General features: G+C 34.3%; 1 pseudogene; it reads left to right on the top strand.

The window, feature by feature from the left end:
* Positions 1–1,887: 1,887 nt before the first annotated feature.
* Positions 1,888–5,124, top strand: LOC132047040 (uncharacterized; annotated as a pseudogene).
* The last annotated feature ends 6,394 nt before the right edge of the window (positions 5,125–11,518 follow it).

Genomic DNA, 11,518 nt, shown 5'->3' with positions numbered 1-11,518 from the left:
TTGGGTTCTTAAACATGAGATGTGGCAATAATTTTTTTGAAACAGACTAAAAAGGAGAGTAAGATAAATAAATTGAAACAAATGAAGTATTTTCTTGCTTATTATGATTGACGACACATTAAACTTCTACATTTTACCCAGAGAAGATGTTAATCTGGGTACCTGAGCACTACAGGCCGCAAGTCCATGATGGGCTCCAAAACTCTCTTTGTTATACTCTTATCTTGGCCCATGATTTAGTTAAGTGGCCCATGATTTAGTTATGTGGCCCATTTATCCTCCTCAAATCGTGGCCTACTTACACGGCCCATACGATGCTTCATGTTCCATAAAGCCAGCGTTTTATAACGGAAAATGACCTAATAATACCACTTAAGACATTATATTACAATATATAAGGATACTTTTCCTGATTTATAAAATATAATAATTTAATTACAAATCCTACAAGATCTGAAAAAATTAAAAGCCCACTCTTCCCCTTCCCTTTTCCCGAATTTCTCGCCCACCCTTCCTTTTCCTTTACCCAACGCCCACCCTCTCTTCCCCTTCTCTCCATTTTACTCAACCGTCGCTCTCGCATCTATTGTGTTGATCGGTGTTTTGGGGACGTGTTTCACGGTGATTATGCGGGACGGAGACGTGGAAAGAAACAGAAAAAAGGTGCTTTTATTGTGGAAAACGGAGGCGGTAAAACGAGTTCATCGGGACAACCAAACTACCCGAAAATTCAACTATCAGATTGGGAAATTTCACAAGTCTGAAACTTTTGTTATCTCAAATAACTTTGTGGCAATTATTCTGAATCATTAAATCAAATCATCATTTTGTGACTATTCAAAACATTATGTTCTCCTTTCTTCTTAATTTCCCCGTTGGGTAGATTTATCAACCATGGCAGATTCTTATAACGTGGCTGTTCGGTTAAGATTTCACTAGTATTAGTTATGTATCGTTGTATGGTTTATATTATCCCCTATGCAAATTCAAATCGAGGAAGAATTAGGAAAATTAGCTGATTAGATCAAAGGGATTTGATGAAATTTGGTTTCTCTCTTCAAATTTTGAAGTGAGATTCAAAATTGTATTAAAGTTGTATGATAATTGTATGTTGAGTTTATATGAAACTTGTTTCTTAAATTTTGTATGTTGTTGTCGTTGTATTAAATTTGTATGAAAGTTGTATATAATATTGTTTTAGTTGTACTAAATTTTCTAAAACCTAATATGAACTTTATACATCATGTATATACAATTATATACATATATCATACCAATTTTATAGAGTTTTTAGACAAGACATTTTGACCGAAATTCTAAGTCTTAAGCGAGATATATATATTTCATACCGATTTTATACAATTTTTCATACACGAAAAATGTGAGCGAAATTCTAAGCATCGAGTGACATACATAATTCATACAATTTTCATGCACAAAATTTTGAGCGAAATTTTTAAGCCCTGAACAAAATATACACATTTCATACACAAATATTTGAGCGAATTTTCCAAGTCTTGAGTGAAAAAAATTTGTATATGTTTTGTAAGAAATCTATTGCTATGTTTTGTAAACTGAAAAGTATTGTCATATTTTGTAAATGTACCCTATTCATATGTATATATATGTCATTCTCCCCATTTTAACCGGTAAACGCCTAAAATTCAACGTTAGTTAGTATTTAGTACTAGTATTCCGTAGTTAGTAGTATCTTTTTTTTTTTTTTTTAATTACAACAAGATCGAAGTTTACTTTTAGTAGAAGTACAACTATCGTTAAAAAAGATACCATTAGTTCAAAATTAGGAGTGTCAGATAAACGATTTGGATTGAATGTGAATGTCAAAATGAGTTGAATTAATAAATGAGTAGATCATTAACTCATCGAAATGTTATTTAGGTTGAAATTAGATGACTAAAAAGAAGTTAACAATGCGTTATACCTCAATATGTTCAACTATATTCAAATTTTATTTTCTTATAGCTTGTTATATTATTTTTACTATGACTTTATATCTAAACATATCAAAAGTTACTTTTTTAAAAAGATTTTGACAAATTCTCTTATCTGTAAACTTAATAGCCGGACTAGTAGATAGATTAACTTTACGCATTTTCCAAATTTATTCACCATGAAATATATTTAACCCAAAATGCCTAAGTTTTGATCGTAATTTATGGACTAATAAAGACACATCGAGGACGTTGGATCTGATATACTGGCTTGAAATTAGAGAGCACAAATGAAAGAGAGAAAAGGACAAATAAAGATAATAGAGGTGTCCATATTTGTAAACGTGGGTAGGGACCATAGGGCTTCCTTCAACAGGCAACGCCCAGCCAGAAGAAGCTCTTGAGGTCATTTCCGTCTTTTCTCCCTACCAACAATTGCTAAATCTTTTTCTTTTTCAAGTTTCTATTGCTTAATTTTTTATTTAGATCGATTTCCCGTTTACGAGCTCCCAAGGCATTGGATTTTCAGCTGCTTTAACATGATGACCGATTTATGTTGATAGTGAGTCCTATTTATTGATTTGGCCATTCCTTTAAAATACTATTAGTTAGTTATTGGGATTGGATCTGGTAATTTCTATCTATGCTTTCTCTGCTATTGAATTTTGATTTTATTAGCTCAGCTGAATATAAATGTTGTTTGCTTATCGTAGCGTTTAATGTGGGATTAATTGAATTTCGAATATGCTGTTGTGGTATACTATACTCCTATAGTGCTACTGGTTTTTATTATTTGTACTTCTTCATTGTGTTGAAAACTTTAATTTGTGACCAAACCATGTACAATCCCATGGGACACTAATAAAAAATGAATGCTTCTATGAGTGGAAAATGGGAATTATTTAAGTCATAGTTGTCAATGAAGTGGGAGAAGAGTCATGAGGTCTCATGTTCAAATTTCAGTGGAGACAAAACACTAAGTGATTTTTTCCCATCTGTCTTAACTGAAGAGAGTTGCCCGATACCTATGCTTGTGGGAGGTAGTAGGTATCTAGTGGAGTTGTCAAGGTGCAAACAAGCTCGGCTAGAAGGCAGACACGATCATTGTGAAAAAAATTGCTAGCACTATTTGAACTCGGTATCCAAGTCGATAAGAAGTCTACTTTCTCCGGGAGCGCTTCTATTTGTATTGCTTTCTCTTATCAATCATATCAAAGAACTATGCCTCAATCATAAACTATTAGGATCAGTTAAATGAATCCTCTATATCCAGTCTACTCCTTTCGGGATTCAGTATTTATATATATTAGGATGTTTTTCAACCTACTGTAATCATTCTCCTTTATCCATGCTTGAGACCAGATATGCTTTTTTAATCTTTTTTTATACAACATGTGACAGCAAATTAGCTTCCATATTCTCTTAGGAACTTATTGCTACATATTCTGTATTTCTATTATTAGTTTAGTTCATCATTTGCTTTGTATTGCTATTTTGCTATCATATTTTTGTCTTGCAACGTGCTGTGGATTCTTTTTCTTTTGAGCCGAGGGTCTACCAGAATCAGCCTCTCTAACCCCACAAAGGCAGGTGTAAAGGTCTGTGTACATCCTATCCTACCAGACCACACTTGTGGGATAACACTGGGTATGCTGCTGCTGTTGTTGTCCATCGCACAATATCTCATGTGGTACTGGGTACAATAATAGAAAAGAAGAGGAGGGATATGTTTGGGTTGCGTAAACCTGAGTCTTTATGCTCCCTTTGCTCCCTTCTTTGGCTCCAATATTTTGTAGCTTTGCCTTGTACTTTTTGTTTATGGCTTGACCTGACAGGAAGTGTTTTTGGCAGTCTTGGAGTATTACCCACCTTAACATCAACCTTAGACCACCACTATGTGGAACTTTGCATCCAATTGTGTAGCTGGAAATATAGGGCTAAAGAATGACTCTCTGAAGCGTATTCAGCATTCAGCAGATATATCAGACGATGAAACCTCTTCAATAACCAGCAGGGAGGAGGGACTTGAGTGTCCAATATGCTGGGAATCTTTTAACATTGTTGAAAACGTACCCTATGTTCTATGGTGTGGCCATACCCTTTGTAAAAACTGCATCCTAGGATTACAATGGGCCGTTGTGAAATTTCCTACTTTGCCGCTCCAGCTTCCACTGTTTATAGCTTGTCCCTGGTGCAGTATGTTATCCCTTCGTTTGGTTTATAGAGGGAACCTTAAGTTTCCCCGTAAGAACTTCTTTCTTCTCTGGATGCTTGAGAGTATGAACGGTGACAGAACAAAGTCTCATAATTCATCTTGTGGGGATCATCATCAGACAGCCTGGCCATCATGTACAAAGTTCCTAGGAAGTACAGCAAGCCAGTCTAACCGACAAAGGGGACAGTATGTTCATCACCAAGAATCATCAGGCTCGAGCCATGATCACAATCACATCAATGGTTCTCTTGCTATTGAGAGACTTCATTCTTCTCTGCGCAAGTCTCTTGTTTTCTTTGTTCATTTGACAGCCAAGTTTCCTCTAGTAGTCGAATGTATTTCTCCTGATCATCATGTATGCTATACCTGCCAGCGCCGCAATCTTGGCCTTGTACATGCTCATCACCGTTGTGTTTGCTCTCCCATCTTTTCTAATTCTGTACTTTGCATATCCCAGTTTGGATTGGTTGGTTCGAGAAATCATCACCTGAAATGCTGTTTTTGTTCTCTTGATCGTGTGGGACCAAAAAATTGTGCTACGAAGCAGCATAGTTGAGTGCATCTTAATTGAATGCATAATTTGACGACATTTCTGGCGTCAGTGCTCATTGTAAATTCTTTCATGGTGTGAGAGGGAGAAATGTTTCAAGTCATTTTAGCAAAAAATTATCTCATATCAGTGTTTGGGTATGCCATATGGCAATTGCCAGGTTGTAATTTGTTTTCTACATAGCAACCATTCTCCAATGTCGGAAACAAATTGGTTCTAATTATGTTAATACATTTTGATAAGGAGACTAGTTGTATTTCCATAGTATCTGTATCATCATTTGGGAACTACTGTCTGAAGATCGGTGCCTGTTCTTTTGTATGTATGCTCAAATGGATGTCTGAGTTGTCCTCAGTTTCTCTCTGTTATCTATCTCATCTTAGTATAGAAAACCTAGTTGCATGGTCCTTTCTTGCCTTTGATTTTGACATTGGGAGCCATTGCAAGATCTACTGCATTACCCATTCAGTTTAGCTGATAGTCATGGAAATGCGGTGGCTCAATGGTGTTGATCAATATTAGAAGTAGATGATTTACAAGCAACCACAAGCCTTTGATTTGCAAGGTGGTGCGACAGATTCTTCTCTTTGTGTTTATGGTTGAGAATGTTGTAATCTTTGTAGTGTTGAGGTAAGTTATAAATATGCACAAAAAAAAACATTTTGTATTTATTGATTTGGTATAAATATCTGGTGCAAGTAGGGACTATCCAACATGGTTATCCAGGTATCAGTCTTACGTATGTAGCCGGAAACTTACAAGTTACAACCACTGGTCCCTTTCTTTCCAGCTCCCAAAAAGTTAGAATAGTAACACAAGAAGTCTTAAAAAAAACTAGCACATTGCAACCAGAACGGCAATTCTTTCTCAAGCACACTATGGCTCTTCACTAAAGCATGAGCCTGCTACCATTGACGAAAAAGCCCATAAAGTATAGCCTTTATTTAGTAATAATAACAAATAAATAGGTGCTTCCATTACCTCTACAACCACTAATGACAATAGAGAGTTGATATAGTGTTTGTACAAGGACCTATTGGATGATCACCACAGCATTACTAGAGAGCTTTGCCATGTAGTTGTCGTTGGATTGAGATACGTTCTCGTTCTCTTTCCTTCCATATATCATAACCAGAATAAATACTATAATATGGGCTGATTAAGTATTGGCTGAGAAACATCTGCTGGAGTAGCATTGCACTTCTCAGAATATAACTAGCAAATTCAATCTCTTCTCTTATTCCATGAACTCCACCGAATCTCACTTCTTTTAGCTCAGTGTGATATGTAGGATTTAAAGGAGCCCTTATGCCACTTCCTCTTGCTGTTTGTCTTAATGTCCGCCGTTGATGAGATCACAATGAGAATGAGATCAACATATATACTGCTAATTGAATACAATTAAGCAAGCTGCAATACAAGCATATGTCATTAAACCTTTCTATATAATGGAAAGATTTGTCCGAAAATTTCACTGCTATAATAGTGGTACCGCTACGTATTTATATACTAGTATTTGATATTTAGATTTCATTTACATTATATACAAAAGATTTAAAAAAATATTATTATTTTTTTACTTTTTATGCTAGTATAAACGAAACCAAAAAACTTGTTAATTTTAAAATCCCAATTGATTTTCATATTTCATTAATTAAAAATTGAAAAGACTAATAAATTATTAAGAAATCCATAACTAGTTATACCATCTCGATAAACAATTAAAATCTAAGGAACATATGCATTTAAAATTAATTGAAAATTTAAATTTTCAAGTTTGATGTAAGAATTCTAAATTGTAGATTGTTCCATAAATTCCAGCCTCTTAGTAATAATATAACGTTTGAACTGACAAAGATTTTTGTTCAAATTTTTGTTCCAAACCTCTTTAATAATATAACGTTTGAAAAGGAATTTTTGTTCAAATTTTAATAGCCTTTCCATGAAGCTACTGTCTTAAGAGCTTAATAGTATAATTGAAGATTTTTAGATATTCATACTTGAAATTTACTATGTACATGACATTAATGATGATTATCATAAATATTTTAATATTTTATTTTATAGATAATATATTTCTTACAAAATATTATTACACAATATTTGAGTGTGGCTGTTATAGAGAGGTAATTTTACGAAGAGTGTACCGCTATAATGAATGGCATTGCTGTTATAAGCAGAATGTTGTTATAGAGAAGTAAAATATAACATAAAAAATCAATTCTGGAGAAAATCAGGCCGTTATAGTGAAGTGCTGTTATAACGAATGGCAATTATAAAGAGGTTTGACTGTAACTGGACACTAGGGCTCGTTTGGTACAAGGGATAAGGATAAATAATCCCGAGATTATATTTTAGATGAATTTATCCCACGTTTGATCGGGATAAAATGGTTGTATAACTAGGGAAGCCATTTTAAGATAGACCAATGAAGTAAAGGTCGAGGAAGGTGAGATGTAGCAGAACTGCATATACAGAAGTAGGGAAGCCATTTCGATAGACCTACGGCTTGAAAATTATTTTAAAGGGCAGTGTTTGAAAGAAGTCTGAGCAAGAGTAAAATGTTATGATGAAATTATTGAAAGAACAAAGTACAACTTTTTCGGATATAACGTCTATAAAAATCAAAGTAACTAATATCAACCGTCTGGACGAGTTAAATTCTTCTAGAATTCTTAAGGAATTCAATATACATCCAAAAGTAATTCAATCTCAATCAGATGCAATTATTGATTAACCTACTAAATAAAATCGGTGAGTAGCATAAAAAAACCACAACAAATTGGAATAGCAATTTCGAAACCGAAAGCGAAAACTTAAACATATGAGACATCATCAAAGTCAGATTTTGCACATATCCCGTTAATGCTTTCTCTTTTTCTTCGTAAACAGGTAACAAATACTCAAACCCGACAAAAAGAAATCTGAGATTACTATAACTTGGTTGTAATCTTGCCAATTTGCTTTTGTAAGATACCATTAAAATCATCAAAATCAGATTTTGCACATATACCTGATCTGCTAAAGCTTTCTTTTTTTACTTGTCGGTCTTTTCCCGAAATAATTCATCGAAAGAGCAATTCCTCCCACTTTAAGCCATAGCAAAATCACTCCTCCTGACAACAGGAAAAAAAGGATAAAATATTGCAAATAAAACACAAAATGGAATGAACTTTCATTATCCCAAATTCAACAATTAGTATGTTACAGGAAGAGATTTTTACCCAGAAAATCTCTATATTTTTAGATGAGAATTTAGGGTTCAAATTTTAAGTTATCTGTCTAGGTTTTGGTCACTTAAGTTTGTTTAAACTTTGGCAAGTTAGACGCACATTGTTACTACCTTATAAGAGGGGAATCAATTTATCTGTGGCAAAAGTGTCAAATTTGACCTTACTAGTGAAAAATGTTTAATATTGTCCTCTATTATACTTTTGGCCTATATATGCACCTAACTTTATACAAGTGATTCAAATTTATCCTCCTCCGTAACTCCATCCATTTTAGTCACATAGCATAGCATGCTAACTCACCACAATAACCATTCTTCTTCCATCACTACCCAAAATTACCAATCACCACCAACATAAATCATTTACTAGACTTAGTGTAATGGTGTTGTTATGCAATTATTAGTTTATATACTCTTGTGAGCATAGTTAAAATGGTCGTTTACAAGTTCATTTTCTTTTTGCAGCATGTGGAAAGTTTTGCCTGCATTTGCGTATGAGCACAATATTCATTGGCCAATTTTCTAGAGGCTCAGGTGTTGGGGCACCAAGAGCATAGAGTTGGCACGTAAACTTGTCACTTGAGGTCTTTTTTTTTTTTTTTTTTTTTTTTTGGAATAATTTATTAAAAATTTATTCAAGTTTGGACAGGTTTGACTGTGTATATACTCATGGAGAGTCAATTGACATAATTCAATCAAACTGATTTGGCTAGGTATTTACTGTAAATTGACTCATATAAAAACATGGCAAGATGTTTAACTTTTTCTTTATTTGGTATGCTAGATATCCTTAATAAAGAAAAAGGTTATTACTTTACTTTAGTAGTTAAATAAATTATTAGAAAACAACAAACAATTAAAAATTAGTTTGAGTTTTGTTGGCTATAATCCATTATATTGTTTTCTTCTGCTTTTGAAGACGCCATTGATTTCCCATCAAAATTTATTCGAACCCACCCATTTAACTGCTATCCTAACACGTAACAACATTATCTGCCCTCTTCCTGTTTTAGTGAAAAAGGACCTTATTTATTTTTATTTTTAGATAGACCTTATTGGCCATCCAAATAATTCACTCAGTTTCGGACGAAATAGTATGGTTTTATATGGAGCAATTTACAATTATTTTAAGGATGAACTACCAAAACTATCAATTCATATCCTTATCAATGAAAAAAAATTATAATAACATGGGACCTGATGGCTGTTGAATGTGAGTAGTACAGCGTAGAGGGTGGCTATTAATTTTTTGTCTATTTAGGTTGAGATCATTCAACAATTTTCTGCTCCTTAATAGACATAATGTTGTCTTTGCCAAAGAAGGGGGTAGCACTAATTGAGAGTGCTCATTGTGGGTCTAGCAATTGAAAAAACAAAGGCTATATGTGCGCTCAATAAAGGAAATTAATCATTTTTTTAGGTTCGAAGAATGTTAGCTTTATGATTTAGGAAAAGGTCTCTGATTCGAGCACCTTTAGTCGAATTGTGTGGAAATGACCTCATCATTGACTAGAGTTGAAGTATTGAGATCGAGTTCACAAGTTGTATCAGTAGGATTTGTTTTTACTGTACCCTAGGCAACACGAATTTTAATTAGTCGACTAGTGAATTTATCCAATAAAAGGATGATAATAATATGACTAGGAAAGAGAGAGTTCAGGGGGCCAGTGAGTTGAACTGTCCCTAGCTAAAACCCCAGCACCAACTCAGGTAATAGTTTGCTGAGAAAAATTAGAAAAAGAAAGAAGTTATATAGAAAATGATGTTGAAGTGGCCCTTTGAGGCCTTGAGACTTTTCCCCACATTGCTTTTGTCAGTGGGTTGGAAAATAAACGTGATTAGAGATCTCAACTATGAAAGCAAAGCTTATAAAAATAAGACTAAGACTATATACCTTTATATGTTGGCCAAGGCCAAAGGGAATCCAAGGAGTCACAACCTCGAGTCCGGAACAAAAATACCTTAATTTTTTTTTTTTTGAACCAAAATACCCCAACAAAAAAAAACGTTCCAAAGCACCTAACGTATTTAAAGCACTTAACCGTAACGATACCGTTAGCGTTTTAGCGCAAAAGATAAGGGAGTTGTCTTCTCTCTCTCTATAACGCGAGTATTTTATTAAGGAGGAAATCAATTTTTACTATAGCGCATTATTTTACTTATTTAGGAAGAGTCCGCCATTTTCCATTTCACTCCTTTTTTACGTAGTTTAGCCGTATATTAATCATGCTTTGATATAAAAACTTCAATATTTTATATGTAACCCTACTTATATTTGTACAATTAATAAGATAGGCTCAATACATAAAGAATACACGATGCTGGATTGTCGTTTTAGTGGTTGAAAAAGTGCTCGAAGTCCTTTTTGTTTGAAGACTTGTAGTCATTAGCTTTACGTTATTTATCTTTTAGGGTTTCGTCTTATTTTTAAATTAATGCTTAACTTTATTTCGAATGTGTCACCTTTTTTATTTTTTTTTTATTTTTTTTATTTTATCAATTTAGGATGTGAAACTATAAACAATAATAAAAACTAAGATAATATGTATAAATATGCAAAAAATATATAATATTTACGATAAATCGTATAACACTAATGTATACACTATCGTGACGGGTCCCACATGTAATATGCCGAACTATCACTGAGCCTAAGGCTCGCCATTCCCACCGCCCTCGCCATCGTCGTACCATCGTCCTTCTTCCCGAATAACCGGACGCTCCAAGCCGCGATCATCTCTTCCCCAGCCCGCGCGCCCTCGACTAGAACGTCTTCTTCTCGGATCTGCTCCCGCCGGGCACGCTCGAACCTCGGTGCCGAGCTAGGTGCTCGAGACTCAACCACCTCCTCGCCCCGAGTCGCCACCTCAGCGCCGAATATGAACTCGAAAAGTATATAATAATTAGTACCATTTCTTATTTATATCGAATACATTAACGTTATTTATTTAATCAAACTTTGTGTGTCAACGGCGCTTGAGTAGGCCCCGAGATGGGTGTGTGAGCCTTCGGATGGGTGTGGTGAATATGAGGTAGTCTCTGGACGAGAATCTTTACATTGAAGTCAAGTAAATGTTATAAAAATTAAATAAATATTTACCTTATATTGAATAAAAGTAGTTTTAAAGTAAAAAAACTTACATGCGCTCGTAGTCTACGAGAAGACACCCCTCGCCTCGGCAGTCGACGAGAATGCTCCGAACGTGTCGCTCCCGTGGACCCATTAAGCTGATCCCAAAATATCAAAATAACGAAATAATAAGTAACATACATATTTAAAATAGGTACTTTAAATAATCAAATATATATATTAAATATTGACCTTATGTTGAATAAAAGAAATTTTAATAAAAAGCTTACTCCGTGGCTCTCAGCCGGTCATATGGGAAGACACCGGCTAAATGAGTATCAGCGCAGAAAACGCCCGAGTGGGTGGCTCGGGGCGGACCGATACTGCGCCGAATCTAAAAATATAAATATTACTAAATAATGAGTAACATATATATATATATATATATATATTTAAATAAATAATTTAAATAACAAATAAGCATTTTAAAACTAACCGG

This window comes from Lycium ferocissimum, chromosome 2 (genome assembly GCF_029784015.1).
Source record: "Lycium ferocissimum isolate CSIRO_LF1 chromosome 2, AGI_CSIRO_Lferr_CH_V1, whole genome shotgun sequence".
Lineage (NCBI taxonomy): Eukaryota > Viridiplantae > Streptophyta > Magnoliopsida > Solanales > Solanaceae > Lycium > Lycium ferocissimum.
The sequence above is the reverse complement of the archived record's forward strand: the minus strand, read 5'-3'. Positions and strand labels throughout refer to the sequence as shown.